Source organism: Pinus tabuliformis, chromosome 9 (assembly GCF_031772625.1).
Source record: "Pinus tabuliformis cultivar Carrire ecotype Pingquan chromosome 9, CPIR1, whole genome shotgun sequence".
Taxonomy (NCBI): Eukaryota; Viridiplantae; Streptophyta; class Pinopsida; order Pinales; family Pinaceae; genus Pinus; species Pinus tabuliformis.
This window is the reverse complement of record NC_142307.1, coordinates 585,701,253-585,721,819: the sequence shown is the minus strand read 5'-3', so window position 1 is coordinate 585,721,819 and position 20,567 is coordinate 585,701,253.

Sequence of the window (20,567 nt, the reverse complement as noted above, 5' to 3'; positions counted from 1 at the left end):
GTTCTTAAAGCTTTATTCGATAGTGATTCTAATTTATATAGTCACTCTATGTAGCATTTTTGGTAGACTATACAGTTTTGAGGTTTGACATTTCTGCTATTATTACTTCTTTGATGATTGTAGTAGTCTCATTAATTAATAGTCTCATCGTGCCAACAAAACCAAACTTTCTACACAAGTTTGTCCCTTCATTACACTACCTCTTTCTTACATTAAATACAAAAATTAACAACAAATAAATAATAATAATAATAATAATTATTATTTTAATCATTATTAAAATTTAATTATTATTATTAAATTTTAAATATTATTAAAATTATTAATAATTATAATAATTAAAAATATTAATAATTATAATAATTAAAAACAAAAACAAAAAACCAAATAAAAATTATTGAAAACCATTCATTATTGAAACTATTCATTAAAAAACATTATCCAAACCAACCATTCCCTCTTTATAAGCAACACCTCCGACTCTCGCCCTGAGGCTCCTACGCTATGCCTCTGGCTCTCGAACCATGGTTCCTATGTTGCGCTAGATTAGTCATATTAGTGATAGTCATTCCCTCCTATGCAACATGAACAAATAGAGTCAAAATCTAGGTAGCTCATGACTTTGGTGTTATAAAGAGATATTACCTGATCCTCTTCAACTTATCTCTTCTCTTTTTCTACAAAAGGGTGGATTAAGAGTTTTCGAGTCTACTCAATTCTCTTTCTTTTGTGCGAAATGTTTTCTAATAGAGCCATGAGAGGTAAATTTCCATCATATCAAGTCCTCAGAAGAATTCCTAAATAGAGAAATTAGTCTCCTTGACATTTGACATAAATCTCAAGCTGAAACTCTAGGTTGGATATAAAGGAATGCATTCTCTCAACTACTACTTGATCATCCATGGGATGAATTCCACACACTCCAGTTAGTAAGTCATCAACTCTCGAACCCTAGCTCCTACATCATGCCTCCAACTCTCAAACCCTAGTTCCTACACTGCGCCATATTAGTCAAACAAGTGACAAGACTTGGAGGGTTTTTGGGAAAAACTTATGTACATTCCATCAACGAACAGATATATTCCGAAGTCAATAAGATCAATTGCAAGCCCTCAAGTCATGTTACATATGATGTTAGTGAGCATTGGATGTTTCCTCGACATATCACTCCTAAAAAGCTATCCCATGTTGTTTAGCTTCCCACTCATTTTCCAGTTCTTACCTCATCTCAAGTTCGTTTTGGAGAGGCTTCACTAGGGGTTTTAGAAAACATTTGTATATCAATTCTTGAGGAGGCCGCATAACTTTTTGGTCCTTTTTCTCTTGGCCATAAGTCTAGAGAGGTGTGCCTTCTTTGCTGGTTCGAAAATATTTCCTTGCTTGGACATTTTATAACCAAATCATTAAATTTTGAGGGTGCTCAAGCTTGAACTGGGATGTTGTAATTTAAATTTTACCACCATCACCCTATTGCAGGTCATCACTACAATTTGCATCTATCTTGGACATTATTTCAAACCCCATTGAGGTAATATAATTTGGGTTAACATTCTGCATCAAACTTGGAGATTAATTTGAGGGTTTTATTTATATTTGGTTTTGCTACTGTCTTTTTTAGGAGGCTACATAACCCCACTTGTAAATCCATCCAAGGATAATCTACCACCACTTGCACTATGAAGGAGTGATTAACAAACCCAAACTGGTAAGCTTAAGTAATTTTCTTCCATTTTTTAAAATTTTAGTTTCAGTTATTACTTGGATGCTTATAAACATCAACTTCTTTCATTTCATTAAGATATAAATAGGGTGATAAAAAATAACATTTACTGAAAGTATATATTTCACATAAAAAAAAATTCCATCTTCCTGTCACATTTATTATAACCACTAAGGAATTTAAATAATTCTTCAGGCCCATATAAATTCATGATAATGTTTTTGGTCTTTCAAGTGCTCATGCAAGTTAAACTGTTCAAAAATTTCCCCAAGGCAATGATCTTCAGAAGGTGATCACTAAAAAAATTAGGAGTTAGCCCTTGAAAAACAAACAAACAGAATTAGAACCCCAAAGGGCTTGTGACCTCCCAAAATCAAGCTTGTTGGGTTATTGGAAAAAGAGTTTAGAAATTGAGCTTTATAAATCCTTGCACAATCCAAGAGAAATTTGTAAAATTAATTTATGCCAAAATATTATTTGAAACCCTCTTTGAAATAGTGATATGATGGGTTTCTATGACCTTGGATCCCTCATGAAAAATCCCATGAAAAGCTCGAATAAAATTTGCCGAATTTTTCAAATGAATTTGGTGTCTAAAACTCCTAAGCCTGTAAGTAAATCGAGTTAGCTCCATAAATTAGAAAACAAATCAATTTTGAAGCTATAAATCAACTTTAAAACCCTCTCAGCCTCCTCAAAATATATTTTGATTCAAGCTTAGGCACAAAATCCAAACAAAATATTAGACGGGTCTTAATAGAATATCATTTTAAAATAGAGGTTGATACTACAAACCCTAGCCATTTGTGTGAAGGAGGAAATGGCTAAAGATGAATTCAATTTTCTTAAAATATGGCTTAGATCTACCTGCAACAAATAGATTAGATGATTGAATTTGAAATCATAGCCTTTCCTCTTTAGATATGTAAAGAAAAACAAAAGATATGACGACCCATGGTGCTCCATAATTTTTTAGGGGTGACAAGGTTTTAATGTTGAGATAAAGGAGTCCTCCCCATGATACTCTCATGCCAAATGTTCATATGCTCATTATTTATTGGAAATAAAGTTAGTTAATATTAAGGAGGGAAAACAACATTGATAATCCTCTAGACTTGTGAACCTGTTCTAACTTTTATGACCTGATCAAGGAAATGATGTCACACTCCTAGATTCTTCTTATGAATGACTAGATTCCACCAATCATACATACTTGAAATAAGCTATCAAAACAATTTATATTCCATTTCTAGATAAGGGATTCTCCAATAATATCATATGAAGTGTCATAATATTTAACTTGAAATTATGGCCCATCATGATCATCTAATAATTAATTGAAATAGCAGGAGACCCCAATTTAGGGATTGGGTGGATCATATGGTGGGACTATGCTAGTGGTAACCCTAAATAAATGACTTGAAACCCCCTTGATTTTCTACCTTGATGGCATTCATCTCCAAAATTTCTTGTTGGATACACAAGTCCTGAAAACATGACAAGGAAGATGAGAGGAAGTTGACAAGGACATTAGATTGTCGTAGAACATCATAAAATGCGTCCACATGGATGAACATGGAATGGGAATTAAGGTCATAAAGTCATAAAGGTCACAAAGGTGCATCAAAATATTTTTGGAGTGTCCCAAAGGTAAATATACAATTCTTGTCTCGTATAAAATAAAATATACATTTATTGTGGTGATAGTATCCACAAGATTCTTAGAACTAGTGGTATAGTATTTGGCAATGAATGAATAAGCAAGAAAAGGGGGAAAGTATCTAACACCTGTACACTCAAGGCTAGTCTACAATTGATGTTACATTGCCTTGGAATCTCCACCATATTTGGGTAACTCGAATTCTCCATGCACTAGATATTTTGGGTTGATTGATCGATTAACTGGATGATCACTGAGTTTGACTAAAGTCCCACTGCACAATTGGCCTTCCACTAGTATGGGCTCTAAAATTTTCCATGATAAGTGCTTATTCTTGGGGCTTGGTTTTCAAGGCAAAGTCCAACGTTCACTGTAGACTAACTATGATCATCAATAACCACTTGGTGAATGCTAGTAGTCAAACATTAAACCAACCACACAAGAATTTGAAACCGAATAGGTCAAAATGAAAATTAAGTATGTTAACGCAAGAGTTCAATAAGAACTTGAATTTAGTTACTCGTGCCTACTAGGGAGATATTTCCATTAAAGGAAATCATAACACAAGAAACAACACAACAAAGTATAATGTGATCATGGGAATGATAGATCTCGAACAGAGCACGATGATGTTGTTGGGGAGGGATATATCATTGTGGAGGGATGGATTTAGTTTCTAAAAGGGTCTCAACTCAATCTACCCAGTTGGATGGATTGTTTATCTCAGATACATTGAGATTGGTTAAATTCAGCTTATCGGGTTCATGAGGCTAGGAGAGGGAGGCGAAATAGAGATGGGAAGCTTAACAGTCATCAAGAAGGAAAATATATGCCTGAATTTAAAGGTAAAGGGAATGCTAGGGGGGTAATTTGATTCAAACAAAGGATGGATTATGCTTCCCTGAATGGACATCATGAGACTGTGTTTAAGATTCACCATTCTGAAGCTGCGAGAAGACTAGAGTGTAAGCACAAGAGAGAAGCTAAACATATTGTGGGTTGTGAAGAGGGCCAAGAAGGCCCTTTCTGGTTCTTCCTCTTTTATATTAGAGACACAAGATTTAAGAGTGTTTATAAGGTAGCAGTAAAGATGAGATGGATTGTCAAGCATATGCTAGTAGGGGTGTTGTTGGACTGTCACAGTGGAAGAAATGATCTAATGGATAAAATGAATGTCTACTGAAAAAGAAAATTTCAATGTTGAGGTGCAACTTGGGAGGGGTAGCTGATGGTTCCCTATGCTAGGTCAAGTGCTTGCAATGGATTAAAGATCAACTTCTGCTGCAAAGTCTCACGAGGAATATGATTATTCAATAACTGCACCTGAAGAATTGGAAGTTAAAGTCTAGGACTCATTATAAATAAGCAGTTCAAACAATAACCACTAAGTTTTGAATGGGATCTAAAATTTGACTTTCTCAAAATTGAATGAAGTTGGAACCACTCTGAAACAACTTGAAACAAGTAATGTTAATATTAAAAATTTAAGTAAAAGCTGATATTATCCTTATCTTTCCTTTTCAAAAAGGAAAGATAAGGAGAATGTCAACTTTTACATTAACATTAAAAATTAAATATTACCATTAATTACTAGGGTTAGGTTTTGTAGGGCCCTCGAGTTAATATTTTTTTTTCCTTTTCAGTAATTTTTTATTAAAAAATTATTATTTGGTGATCATTAGCTATGTTACACTACATTCTTCAGAATTGGTCAGTTTATTAGAGAACTAATGAATTTGGTGTTTTAAGATCAGTTCAATACAAGACCGACCTTAGCCAATCTGAACCACCAAACTAGACTATTACAACTCTAAAACCATTGGGACCAACCAATTCCACTAGTTCTAGGCTAGTTCCAATAAGAGTTTTCCCTTCTCATCTTCCTTTGAAGTCATTTTGTTGGATCCTTTCAGGAATGGTGATTTGGAAAGTGCCATAAACTATTGAATTGTTGTGAGCACCTAAGATCATAAGTAGTTAAGCCTTGGCAAAAAAAAATTTACAAGGACCCAGTATAGACATACAAAAAGATATTTAGTGAGGATGTGAATGCAAGGAGCTATTACAGACCTCCCAAGATACTTAGTGAGGACGTGCATGACCAAAAACCATAAAAAAAAATATCCACCCTCAAAAACCATGACCAAAACATTGAAGTGTGGCGCAAAACAAATTCATGGTAGGCTATTAATGCTACCAACAATCATTCGCTCTCTAATTTCACAAGAAGCTCCTAATAAAGCTACCTCCTCCACTATGGTTATAGCAAGTTCTTGCAACTGTGTGAGCTACAAGAAATTAAAACTACCTTCGAATCTCCACCAATTTTAGCGGACTTGACTTCTCTTCATGCCCCAACTATTTTGGGTTGATTGATCAGTTAACTAGATGATGAGTTTGACTGAAGTCCCACTGCTTAAATGACCTTCCACTAGTTCCTCCAAAAGTTAGAACTAGTTTAACTGACAACAACCTGAGATAATTGACCTTTATTGCCACAAGTTAGCAATCACATATGCAGAACTGAACTCTAACTCCTCCAACTCAAATTTATTGAGTAAAATAGGTGACACAAGCCACGTCACACAAGTTAACATCATCCAAGTTGTCTGTTGATGTGGAAATTTGAATTTTTTCAATTTAATCAAGGAAAAATCAAATTGAGAATTTTTTGCTGCATTTTTCAACACATAGTTCATTGGAATGTATTACTTTCACTATGAACTTGGCATAGTTCACATGTTAAGTTCATAAGGTTTTGGGCTGATGTGGTTCTATGTGTTGTGTATATAAATAATAGGTGTCCAACTCTTGCTATTAGAAACAAGACTCCCTATGAAATGTGGTATGGCCACATTCCTTCGGTGAGGCATCTCAGGGTTTTTGGTTCCTCATATTATGCCTTCATACCTAAGGAATAGATAAAAAAACTCAGTGCAAGGAGTCACAAATGTATCTTCTTTGGGTACTCATACCTCCAAAGCATACCATCTCTATGATGAAGTGAATAAGAAGTTTATAATATCTAGAGATGTGATCTTTCTTGAGTCTTCCAAGATTGACAATGTTGTTGAGTGGTAGCTTAATTGTTTGGATATATTCGAACATGCAAAGTATTTTCAAGAGTTTGATAGTGAGATTCCACATCTCCTTCTCTTAGCTCTATAATTTCTATGAAGAGCCTTGAAGAAATCAGGTTGAAGGAAATTCCTTCACCTGCTTTGTCAGGAAAGAGCTAAGAGACTATTGGTACCAGGTAGCCAAATCTGACAAGCGGTGAGGGTACATGCAAGATACAAAGCAAGGATTAATGGAAAGGAGTAATGCAGTAGAGTGTACTGACTACATACATATCATCAAACATCTTTCATCCTGCTTAGGATGCCTTGCATCGTGCCTGGTTAGTCATAAGATCATGTTGGTCACAACCTCAGTAGCTTAAATAAACAAGTGGTAATACCCTTCATCTTCTAAGCTATGTAATAAACAAGTGAAAGGGAGCAAGACACGTAGATCAAACACATGGAATGACTTTTAGATCTTGCAACCATGAATGTCAATGAAGACATAATGATACGAAAATGATAAGAAAACTTTTAAGCTACATTAAGAGGTGTATTTCAAAAGACGTGCTTTGTTTTCCATACCTAGCCTCCAAAGGGTTATGCATCAGATGGAGTCTTCATGCGGTCCTAATATTCTATCATACCTTGGGTTTCTTGGTTTGCTTATTTTTCTCCTTAGCTCCTTGAGAGTCATCTATCATGTCATCTTTCTTTGTGGCCCTACTTGGGATGAGGCCCTGGGAGGACAAGTTTATGCAATTTCAGGCTGCAAGGCAAATTGGGTAGTCAAGGGACAAAACTGCACAGTTTTTGGAGACAGTGAGTTCCGGCTGAGGGTAGGACACTGGAGGAAACCACTGTGCATTTTTGAATGGTAAGGGAGGTTGGGATTTCTGTGCATTGCACAAGTCGAACAAGCAACGGAAAATCTTGAGGGTTACATATGTGAAGTGTGTAGTTCAGGAAAGTTGGATGAGGCTAGGATGCTAAGGAAACTCTGAAATTTAGCTAAGTTTGGGATCAGTGGAACTTATGTGAATAGTGATAAAACTTCACTACGATCACACACTTGAAAACTTATCAATACAACATAGACCATCTAGAATATATAACACATACTTCACTTAATGCAACAACCTTTGTGGCACCTTACGGCAAGTGCGGCTTCGATTATAGACTTTGGGAGGATAAAGGCGACACTTGTGTAAGAGTGTGTGAAATGAGTGTTAAAAATGTCTCATTCTCATAAATATTTCCCCTTGAAGCAAAACAAACCTCCCTTTGCATGACAAGCGATTACCCCCATGCCCAAAGATGACACATTCTATGTAAAGATAAAAGCATAAACGACTCTTAAGATCGAAAAGGGGAGCTTGAGATCATCAACTTACCAATAAGTGACTAAGGAATGATTGATCACAATATCCATAGTAGGCTCTGAAATTTAAGTGCAGGCCAAAATTTTGGAGGGTGTTGCAGCCTCTACAACAGAGCCTTCACCTTCTTGCTAGCTTCGTTTTCAACTAGTGTCTTGAATTCTACGAACTCAGAGAATGTCTCATCTTTATTCCACATGAAGAAGATCCAACACTTCCGTGAGAAGTCATCAATAAAAGTGACAAAATATTTGTGTCTGACAGTGTAGGTTGTCAAGAAAGGTCCATAAACATCATAGTGGATCCTTTCTAGGACTGCATGTGCTTTGTTGTCCTGATCATGGAATGTGGATTTTATGTACTTTTGTAATGTACATCCTTTGCATATATACTATTGCTTAAGTGCTCCTTTAGAGAGGTGATTGGTTATTTTTTCTATAATATTCGAGGTACCATGATACAAATGACCAAGTATTTTGTGCCAAAGTTCATCGACATCGCGACCTTCACTTCCTTCGCCTTAGTGCTTAATGTAGCACATTCTTCCACATCTAGCTTATACAGGTTCTTCAAACGAACCCCGATCTGCTTCACCTGCCTCATGGCTATGTGTCTCAGGAATGCTTTTCCTTTGTTGAATATCACTTCACAACCATGGTAAACCAACCACTCAGTCAATGCCAGTAGACAGACCCCTAATCCTTTACCTTTACCTTTTTTTACTACCGCCTCATAATTGCTAGTTTTGAAGGGCATCTTTGATGTAGCGTCCAAGACCTTCCACCATAATAACAAATAGAAAGGGTGAGAGAGGGTCCCCTTGTCGGATACCTCTGGACGGGTGGAAGGGGGTGGAGGGGGTCCCGTTGACAAGAATTGAGAAAAAGGTAGAAGTGATGAGACTCATAATCCATCTTACCCAAGGGGGAGTAAATCCAAAGGCTAGCAGTATTTTTTGAATATATTTCCAGCTTAAAGTATCGAAAGATTTTGAGAGGTCGATTTTTAGGAGCATACCTGTCTTTTTGGTTTGCTTTAGGGAGTGAATGATTTCATGAGTGAGAATTATGCCATCGGTGATATGTCTTCCTTCCACGTAACCTGATTGCTTCGGTGATATAAGAAGAGGAAGCAAGGGCTTGAGGCGATCACTTTGGAGACAATTTTATACAATACATTGCATAGTGCAATAGTCGGAACTTGTCCGGAGTCTGGCTGTTCTCCTCCTTAGGGATGAGGGCGATGAAGGTGGCATTCAAGGATGGAAGCATCCATCTGTTAACTCTGGACTCCTCAACTACTTGCCAGACTTCCTCCTTGATTAGATCCCAGAAGTTGTGAAAGAAGTCCGAAGTGAAGCCGTCTGGTCCAGGTGCTTTCCCAACTTTGAGTTGTCGCATAGCTGTCTCCACTTCATGTAAAGAAATAGTCCGAAGGAGTATTTGATTGTGTTCCTCAGTTACGATCCTAGGAATAATCTTGATGATCTTCTCTATAGCTGGCAGCTGATTAGTCTCCGTTTCTTGATGCACCCTCTGAAAGTGGGTGAGGAGTTCCTGTTCTATATCTTCATGCTTCTCTAGATGTTCCCCTTGTCAATTTTGGAGGAGAGTAATGCTGTCGTGCATTCTCCGTTGGATAGTGGTATGGTGGAAGAACTTTGTATTGTGTTCACCCTCTTTAAGTGATCGGATCCTCAACTTTTTTCTCCAAAGAATCTCTGCCTATCTTTCTCTTTCTGAGATCTACGTTTGTAGTTGACGTTCCTGTTCTGCTATGGTTTCGGATCTGCCTTCAGCTATGATTCTCTGCTGTAATTTTTGCATTTCTTGTTCAAGAGTGTTTTGCGCCTGAAAGATATTGCCGAAGGTAAAGCGATTCCACTGTTTTATTTTTTCCTTGATATGTTTTAGCTTTTGTTGGAGCTTGTACATTTTTTTTTTTGACAAATTCGGTTGCTATTATAAATTTGAAAAAAGGAGGGAGACTGAGCTCCTGAAATACATGCTGAGGTGCCAAGAAGAGCTAGGGAAGAAGGAGTTACAGCTTAAACAAAATTCCTCCTTAATCTTGCCTTTTGGGCTTCTAAAAACCAAAGACCAAAGGTAAATCCTAACAAACTACAATAGTAAATAACAACATTTACAAAGCATATCAATCTATATTACTGTGGCTGATGTGTCGTGCAGTGGACCCTTCAGGTTTGTCATTGGTACCGACTTGCTTCAAGCTTGACGAACTTGTTGGAGCTGCGTTTTTCTTTTATGTTGTTCCTTTTCTGCTGTTCCGTTTTTTCTGTTGTTCCTTTTCTGTTGTTCCATTTTTTCTGTTGTTCCTTTTTGCTGTTCCATTTTTTCTGCTGTTCCTTTTCTACTGTATTTTCTACTATTCCTTTTCTGTTGTTCCGTTTTTTCTGTTGTTCCTTCAGGAAAACGGAACAACAGAAACCAAAGGTATATCAGATGAGCTGAGATGTTGTTCGGATATAGGAGGTCTCTTCATTATGGTATATGCTGAAATGATTCCATGCCATTACAGATAAGGCAGCCCAGTGATCTGGCACAAGCTTTGTTGGCTTGACTATCTGCAATTTTATTGAGCAATTGCAAAACATGATAGTAGCGCACATCTTTCATGGTGTTTCCTAAAATTTGGCACCGTCTAATAATCTGTTGAAGGAGAGCATTGGGCAGATCCCTGTTCTGAACCATTTCACTGACGACTATCACCGAGTCTCCCAATATTGTGACTGTGTCTATACCAAGCTTCCCAAGTTGGATAAGACCTTGGTAAAGGGCTAGGGCTTCTGCTCTGTTATTGGAAGTGTGGCCAAGACCCCACTCGTATGAGAGTATGTTATCCCCATTAGCATTAAAAATAACTCCTCCTGCCCCTGCTGCCCCGGGATTCGACTTTGAGGCCCCATCGAAACAGAGATAATGCCTATTGTTGTTTTTAAGCCAACCTACAAATTCTTCCTCTTTTAGACTGATCTTCCAGTTAGGGGAAACATTGTTGTTTCTGTTGCTAGTAGCATTTCCCTTCTGATTGCTGGTGTTTTTGTCTAATAGGTGTCCAATGAAAATGTGTTCTTCTATGCTGAGTTCACTGACATTTATACTTCTCAGATTCTTAACTGAGATAATCTCAAGGGCAAGACTCCTTGCCTTGGTGCAAAGGCTTCTAACAGTCGAGACCTTATCCTTAAAACCTTCCCATTTCGTGCCAGCCAAATATTCCATAGCATATTGTGGGGAAGAATGTCCTATACTCTCTTCACTATGTTATTTTTCCTGTGCTGCCAGGGGTAGTTTTTTTTCCATTTGTAAAGAATTTCTGCTATGGTGTTTTGGGTGTTCCATGGGATTTGATTGTTATGGGACAAGTTCCTCCAACAGTTGATGGCAAAAGGGCATTCAATAAAGAGATGATGCATTGATTCTTCAGCAGCTAAGCAGTTAGGACAACGAGAGGGGCCATTAGTTCCCCTCTTTTGCAAATTTTCAGCCGTGAGGATATTCCCTTTGAGGAGGGTCCAGAGAAAAAACTTGATTTTTCGAATTGCCTCAGATTTCCAAACCACCTTCCAGTGGTGCCAACTTGGCATGGGGTAGTTGATGTTGCAAATATAATGGTGAGAAGATTGGATGGTCTAAGAGGATCCGAATGGGTCCCAACGAAACCCATCAAGATCGTTCTTTTTGACATGGGCTATACTGTACAAAAGGGATTGAAGGATAGAAAGACTTGCGTTAAGACTATTGGGTATGGCTAGGAAGGCCCAACATGACCAAAGAAGGGTGTGAGGATCCCATTGGGAGATCTGGTCCAGGTAATGAATGCATGTTCTTTTAAAAAAGGAAAGGATAGGGTGGACTCCCCCATGTCTGTTTATTGGCTGCTGACCCATGATTCTGTCTGCTCCAATATTGATGCTTGCACCTCCCTTGGGGATTTTTGAAGTATTTTGAGCAATTAGTGGAATTGTTCTCTTGCATAATCGCCAAATTTTGAAGGATTCTCTATTGGGAATATCTCGATCAAGAAGCTGTTGTCTAGAAAAATTGAGGTATTTAATTTATAGAACTTTTTTCCACCATGCTGGGAGTCCAGTAATGAGTCTCCAGACAATTTTGCCTCCAAAGACTAAATTGAGAAATTTAGGAGATCTAATTCCAATACCTCCTCGGTCTTAGGGCTGGATCACCTACTTCCAATTAATTAAGTTGAATTTCTTTTTATCATTTCCCCCCCTTGCCATAGGAATTGGCAAAGGACGATTTCCATTTTGTTGTGGAAGGAGGCCGGAGCTTGAAGAAGAGAAAAATGATATAGGGGGAGAGAAGATATACCTGACTTAAGAAGAGTGAGGCGACCAACTAGGTTCAGCCAAATAGATCCCCACTGCTGCACTTTTCTTTTCATTTTGTCTACTACTGTGTCCTAGACCTCTACTCTCAAAGGTCCAGCACTTACAGGCATGCCCAAGTAAGAGAAGTGAGTCCAATCATACTTGCATGTGACTCCAAAGATGATGGCGATATTGTGAAGCACATGTACCATTGTGTTCCAGCCATATATGCAGCTTTTCAAATTATTTACCATTCCGCCAGAGTAGCTCATGTATTTTTCAAGGAGAGATTTGAAGTGCTTGGCTAATGTGGTGGAGGCCCCTCCAATCAGCAGGGTGTTATCGGCAAATTGTGAATGATTAATGTTCTTGACCCCATCCCCAAATTTTATTCCTGCGATTAATCCAACCCTCTGGCTAAAGTCCAACTCTCTGTTGAAGGATTCAACCATTAGAATGAAGAGATAAGGTGAGAGGGGGCAACCTTTTCGGAGGCCTCTGGAGGATTGGAAAGCTTTTCCAGGTCTGCCATTTACCTTGATTCCATATACCTTGATTCCAAATTGTTGCTATTCCTCCCGAGGCTCCTCTTGCCTCACTAATGCGTCCTCTATACTGTCTTTGCTGCTCAATGACTTTATTCATTTCCTTGTGGTTTTGTTTTGTTTCTCGTAACATAATAATTCCTGGCTTCTTAGAAATGATAAGATCCCTTAGGGCTGCAACCTTAGAGGGGTGCCCAAGTCCCCTGATGTTCCAAGATAATATTTTCATCATTGGATATGCGGTATGCGGGGAGGTGCTCGCCCCCCTTGGTCCTTGTTGATTGCTTTTTTGTCATGTTGCCCCAGGATATAAGTTTCTATGGGTATCTACGTTCCCATTGCTATGTCCTTTTACACGTTCTCATCCCTGTGCTACTTAGTAGATTTCCTGCCTGGGCTAGGTTTCTTGGAGGGTTCACTAGAACCCCTGTGATCTTTAGATGAGCTTCTGGTGATTCCGTTGAGGGGAGGATCAAGAAGAGGCTAAGAGGAAATAGTAAGAGGCAATGAGGATTCGATAGTGTCTTGGCGTTGGCTTTTAGGGAGAGGGGGCTCCTGGGGATTAGGAGGATAGTAGGGGGATGAGGGGTCTTCTACCTCCAAAGATTCGAAGGGGTTTGATGTAGAGGGTAATGGCTGAGTCAAGATGGGAGGGGGGGAGAAGGATGCAGCTTGGATATCTGAGGGAGGCTTTAGTTTTGGGCCAGACTGTTTGGGGTTTGTTTTCTTTTTTTTGACTTGTTCCCATGTGTCTTCACTGGCTTCAGCATTTTCATTCATTTCATTTTCTTTTAGTTTACTACACCTATTAGCAAAATGACCATATTCATGGCATACCTTACATTTGAACGGGATTTGTTCATAGTCCAACTGCTGAATATGGGTCCATTGGTCCACTTTGATCTTGATTGCTTCCGGAAGGCCCTTTCCTAAGTCGACTTCAACACAGATCCTTGCACATGCGTGCATGTTGTCCTTTGGTTCACATCTATCGATGTATTTTCCGACAGCGTTCCCAATGGCTTTGACCGATTCATCTCCCTAGCAATGAAGAGGGAGATGGGGCAAGCGAACCCAAACCGGGACTGCATTAGGTATATCCATTTCTGGGTCGAAGTCAGGGGACCATCTGTTCAGATAGAGACCTCTCGAATCCATGAAGTAGGGACCATTTTTGAAGATGAGATTCTGGTCTTCTTTGGTTTCAAAGAGGAATGTGTAGTAACCCCTTCCACAGAATCTTATTGCGATTTTTCCTTGGATGTTCGCATTCCAGTTGTGCTCCACCCATTTCTGAACAGCTCTGGGAGAGGGCCACAGGCCAGTAAATTTTCCAACCAGACCTCTCTCTACTAGAGAGATCACTGCCTTCCTTGGGAGACTAGGGGGAAGGGAGATTTTTGAGATGTCAACCAGTTTCTTGACAACCTTTGAAGCTGTGGATTTGTTTCAGATGGTAGAATTTTCAGAAATGAGAGAGGTGAAGATCTTAGCCTGGTCTTCATTGTCTTGCATCTGGTAGGGGTCGATCCCAGCAATGGAAATGCCAGAAGGGATCCAGTCGCAGCACTGGCCGAAGGAGGAGGGTAGAGCCCGACTACGGGGGTGCCGAGGAGGAAGATTGGAGGCCCAACAGCAGGGGCTGCTAGGTGGGAGGCCTGCAGAGGGATGGAGGAGGCGAGGTTGCAGGGGCGTGGGAGCTCCGGTTCAAAATCTCGCACGCGATAAAAAGGTCGACATTGGAGCTTGTACATTTTTGCACCTTCTGGTGGTGTGAAATTTCTCCATGTCTCTGTTACCAGGTTATGAAAATCGTGGTGATTTAGCCAAAAGGCTTTAAAGCAAAAGGTTCTGCGAACATTGTCTCCCAGTCTTTGCCAGTGAAGCCTAATAGGCCAATGGCCCGAGCCAGAGAGTGTCAATATAGAGGCCAAGAGATCCCCACCAAGATGTATTGCACTATCAGAGATAAGGAATCTGTCTAACTGAGATGCAATTTGGTGGGCATCTACACACCTGTTGTTCCAAGTATAAACGATATTGTTGAATTCCATATCTATAAGCCTGTTGTTATGAATGTAGTTTTTGGAGTGCGTGCTTTCACAATCCAGCTTGATCCATCCTCCTCTTTTTTCCTCCAATCTTGTAATCATGTTGAAGTCCCCTCCTATGATCCAAAGTGGGTGGGATCTTTCTGAGTTGATCTGAGTTAGGGTGTTCAATGTGTCTACTTTGTTTGTTTCCTCTTGGGGGAAGTAGACATTAGTTAAGTGTCCATGAACATTTGTCCCTGTTAAATGAAACTTGGCTTGAATAAAGTGCTTACTAGCATGTATGTTGGTAAGTGTTATAGATCTATCATCCCAAACGATGGCTAGCCCTCCTGAGGCTCCCATGACTTCCACTGCCACTTCTTTGCTTCCTGGCCATGCTTTGGCAAGGATCTGATCCAACGTTGTGGAATTACACTTGGTCTCCTGCAAGAAGAGAAATTGAGGCTTTTCCTGTTGTAGCATGTTCTTTATTAATCGTCCCTTCCCCGAGCTGCTGAGCCCTCTGATGTTCCATGAGATGAGCTTCATGATTCACGATTGGGAAGGGGATTATATTATTTGGTGAGCTTCGAGTATCTTCCAGATTCCACCAGCATCTCCCCTATGTGGATGCTTCTCTGAAGATCGGTTTTCCATCCTCGTTTCTTGTTGTCTTTGAAGATATTTCTTCCATCCCACTGACTACTAGTTTGGACGCCTAATGATCTTTGCTTCTGTGCTCTTGAGAGAATTACTTCTAAGTTCTCTAGCTGTTGCTTAGGAATTTTGTCATATTCCTTTTTCTTACAAGCCTGTTCAAGTCCCAGTATATCTTGATCTCCGATGTCGAAGCTCTCTGGTTCCTCTTCCATGTGTTGTACTATTTCCTGCTCTGCCTTTGTATCATCTACAATCGTGAGCTACATCTGAGTGCTATCTACCTCCATACCTTGAGCAATCCTTTTCTGCATGTTACTGGGAGAGGGAATTTTGGTGTCCGCAGGTTGCTTAGAAGTGAGGGCTTTCTTTGAGCTTGATGGAGTAGAATGGGCAGAAGTCTTAGGAATGGCTTCAGGTTGTTTCTGATTATCTAAAATATGAACCTCCGGCTGGAGCAGGATTTCAAAGTTGTTGCTTGTTGAAGGCAAGGAGGTGCTAGTGACAGGTTTTTTGACTGAGGTAGAGGGCTTTTTATGGGTCTTTTTGCGATTGGGAACTTTTTTGAACCCATCCGAGTCGGATTTGTCCATTGAAGGGGTGGTCGTGGATTTCATATTGGAGGGACAATCTCGGAATAAATGGCCCAGGGCGTGGCATTTTCGATAGCGGAATGGTACATGCTCATAATCTATTATTTGTAACCATTCATAATCATCATGGTAGAGGCTTACCATGTCCGGGAGAGCTTTGCTAAGATGCATGTATACACAGATCCATGCATAGGAGGTGTATCGTTTCAGTTTTGTCTCCTCTGCCACTTTGATGAATTCACTTAAACCATTCCCAATGTCTTGCAAAGAGTCTTCGTCCCAATAATCCAGAGGGAGAGAATAAAGGCACAACCACACCGGGTCCCAACTCAAATCTTCTTTGTCTGGGTTAAAGCATTCGATCCATCCTCTTAGGTATAGCCCTGCTGCGTTGAAGAAATATGGTCCTCCATCCAATACCCTGTTTCGGTCCTCTAAACAATTGAAAATGGCAGTAAAGAAGCCCTTAGGCCCTAACTGTAGTGTTATATGCCCTTTTGGCTTCCATTTGGCTGCGATCCAGCCATGCGAAGCTTTCTCTGTTTGCCAAAGGCCTATGAAATTTCCTATCAAAGTATGATCCCTCATAAACTCGATCTGAGTGTTGATGCGCTGACTTGGGAGCTCGATTTTGGGTCTGTCAACTGCTACCGACTTGCAGGTGTTTGATGTCACTTGTGGTTCTTCATTTGTGTTGTTATTCGTTGGCGTATTTTCATTCTCTGTTGCTATATCTTCTAGATGGTCCATCCTGACATTTTCGGTCTATCGCAGACTGTTTTCCGTATCAGTGGGGGGAGGCATCATGTCCTCCCCCTGAGGGGATTCCATCACACGATAGTTGTTCCTTATTGTGCTGTAGCTGCCTTATGGCTGAAGGTTAATGGCAGAACAGCGCAGTCTGTGAAGGTCTACCAATTGCAGAGCAGCGTCAAACCCTAAGCACTTCGCTCTCCATTTTCTTTTTTTTGACATAAACGGTTAGTTTTTATTTAAAATTCAGCAAATAAGCTATCGAGGACTTTAACACTGATACTCTATATTTCCTTGTTACAGCCAGTGGGGAAAGAATATTTTGCTTTTGAATAGTCCGCTGAATGAGTTACACTATGAATGCAGATAGAGGCTTGAAAAAGAACTTGATTTGGTTTCAGAATGGTGCCTTGAAATTCCACTGCTTTTGCTTTCCGTGACATAGCTCTGCTTCCTAGCTTGCAGAGAGGAGATCCAACACGCCAGAGTGCCGGATCATCCCAAGAATCACTACATTTTCTTTTTGAAATGACTGGCGGAGTGTTATATAGTGTTCAAGAATGCGAAGAGTGGTAAATTGGCCTTGAAGAGGCCCTTGTGAACTCCCCAACACCTACCCAGATGCAGCAGTGAGTTCCAACGATGAACAGATAGCGAAAATGCCACGGTTGCATTCTGAATTTTCCCTTGTGGATGAGTCTGCGTTTCCTAACAACAGCCAACTCAAAATGGTTCGGTCTCGAAGTCTGGAGAATTTGAATGAGCGAAATGCTCAAACGAACAGACACCCAGACAACTCCAAAATTAAGGAATGCTCTAGTCCGATTGAACATCATTTACTAACAGAGATCTCCTGCTCCTGAGAGAGCCTAGGTTGGATGCCAAGTCTGTCTGTGAGTTTAACTTCCTCAGAACATGATAGAAGGCGATTTTATGGAACTTGGGCAACAGTAGTTTGATTTTTTTGAGGATGGGGGCTAACTGCACCTGAGAAGGGATCTTTTGAGAGTTCATAGCCTGTATAATTAGTCTGGAGTCTCCAAAGACTGAGATGGAGAGGAGCTTCCTCTTGATAGCGAGATTTAGACCCTGCCACAGAGCAAGAGCCTCTGCTCTGTTGTTTGTTTCATGCCCCAGACCCTAAGCAAAGCGCACCGCAATTGAGCCACCAGGGCTTAAGATAACTCCCCCGTCACCCACCTTTCCTGGGTTACCTTTAGAGGCCGCATCGAAGAATAGGCAGTGATTATCCAAAGCAGATCTCCATTTGATGAATTCCTGTTCTTCTAGACGAATTTCCCAATGAGAAGGGGCTTTAGCAGGAGGAATGGATCTATTCTGATGATTTGGAACAAGATCTTTTAACCATTGATCTTCCTCGCTGTCTAGAATCATACCATTTCTTATGGTGGGTTTCGTTTCTAAGGCCTCCCCCAACAGAGCTTTGATCTTAGTGATAATTTTGACCAGGTTACATCTCTCCTCCCTAAATATTCTGTTGTTCCTCTCCAACCATAGTTTCCAGCATGTGAATTTGGGGATCCACATCCAGCCAGTCTTGAGAAGGATTTTTTTGGAGAGACAAAACGGGGATAACTTGGCCCAGTTTCTTACCAGGTCCTGAATATTTCCTAGAAGCTCTATTTTGTCAGGTCCTAACATCAGGACACCCTTCCAGACTTCTTGAGCAAAGGGGCACAATAAAAATAGGTGGTTAGTCATTTCTTCATCCGATGCACAAAGAGGGCACCTGGAGGGACCTTCCATTCCACGCTTCCTCAGGTTATCTCTAGTGAGGATACTTTTATGTGCCAGAGTCCAGCAAAAGAAGTCAATTTTGGGGAGAGGAGGAAAAGACCAAATAAATTTCCATTGATTTGGCTCTTGGGGGATGCTAGGGACAACCATCATACTTTTGTAACCTTCTGCTGCTGAGTAAGAGCCTGAAAGAGAACCCCACCCTCTTTTGTCCTTAGAAGAGGCTTTTAAGGGAGATTTTCCTTGGAGCAAATCCAACAATAAATTGGCTTCACCATCCAGACAATGAGGGACCTCTCCCAAATTCCAACCATCCCATAGACTTTCTGCATCATTTGTCCAATTGGATATGTCCCAAAGGGTTTCCAGATTGTTGGCCTGAAGCCAAGCTCTGATATTGTCCAGTTCTTCCATCTGATTCAAGGGCTGATCTCCAAGAATCAGATCTTCCCAAATTTTTATTTTTTTCCCATCACCTGGGATCCAATAAAGCTTATGACTGAAAAGTTTCAAAGCTGTGAGATAGAGTTTGAAAACTGGTGATCCTTTGGAAATTCTAGGAGGTTGGTCCAAGCACCTCAAACACTGCCATTGAAAATATTTTTTCCACAGAACTCTCTTGCTCCAACTAGGATTCCCAGAAACAATGTTCCAAAGGAGCTTGGAGCCTAGAGCAAGATTTTGGGCTGCCATATCCCACATTTGGAGACCTCCTTCCAAGAATGGCTTCTTAATAGTGTCCCAATTAACTAAATGGAGCCTTCTTTCATTACTTTTCGCTCCCTCCCACAGAAATCTTCTCAGGATACCATCCACTTTACTAATAAAGTTTTTAGGGGCTAGTAGAATGGAGTTCTGATAAACTGGGAGACTTATGAGAACAGATTTCATAAGGATTACCTTCCCAACATTATTCAACCATGAGGCTCCCCAAGCTTGTATTCTGAGTTTTAGCTTGTCTAGCAGGGGCATCCAGTGAGCTACCTTAGGATTTGATTTGAAGATTGGGATCCCAAGATACTTAAATGACTCCTAGGTTAGGGTTCTTTCCATTTCTAATAGCCTTGCTATGTCTGTCAAACCTTTGATCGAGAAATTCCAGCCATAGATCGTTCTTTTTAGATAGTTAATCTTGCTGCCCGAAACCTACCTATAAATGTCCAGCTCCTTCTTGAAGGTTCTAGTAGAATTTATGCTAGCTCCTCCAAGCAATAATGTATCATCAACAAACTGGGCATGATTTATGTCTTTAACATTGTGAGCCATTCTCAGGCCTGGCAGAGTTTGGATCTGTTGACAGTAGTCTAGTTGGAAGCTGAGCACCGAAGCTTGAATGGCGTAAAGAAGCGGGGACAAAGGGAAACCTTGTCTTAGCCCCCTCGAGGCCTGGAAAAATTTCGTTGAACGACCATTAACCAGAGGTGCTATCCAAGGGGAGGCAATGCAGGCTTTCACCCAAGTTATGTGAACTTTTGAGAAGCCAAATTTCTCCATCACAGAAAATAGGAAATCATGTCGCACCCTGTCAAAGGCATTTGTCAAATCTAGCTTAATCACCATTCCTTTCTCTTTTCAATGACAGCTTGAATGAATTTCTTCTTGCACCAGCACAATATTGTCAAGAATCTTTCTCCCTTTTATGAATCCTCCTTGGTTTTCAGGGATGATGACCCGCAGAATTTTCTTAATACGGTTGGCTATTATTTTGTAATCAGCTTATAACTTGTATTACCCAAAGAGATGGACTTGAATCTCCTGAAATCGGTGGCACCTTTGTATTTCAGAATCAAGGCAAGGAAGGCTGAGTTGGTACTGCCTCCAATATTGGTGTAGGTCTGAGATTTACGGATCATTCTTAGAAGGTCTTTTTTAATTGTAGGCTGGCAAGTCAGGTAGAACCTTCCAGTGAACCCATCAGGGCTCGGGGCTTTATCCGGATCCATGCAATCCAAATCTTCTTTAATCTCATTCATACTGATCAGAGCAGTCAACATAATATTGTCAGAATCTTGAACACAGTGAGGAATAAGATCAATCGGATAGGCTTTAGAATCGA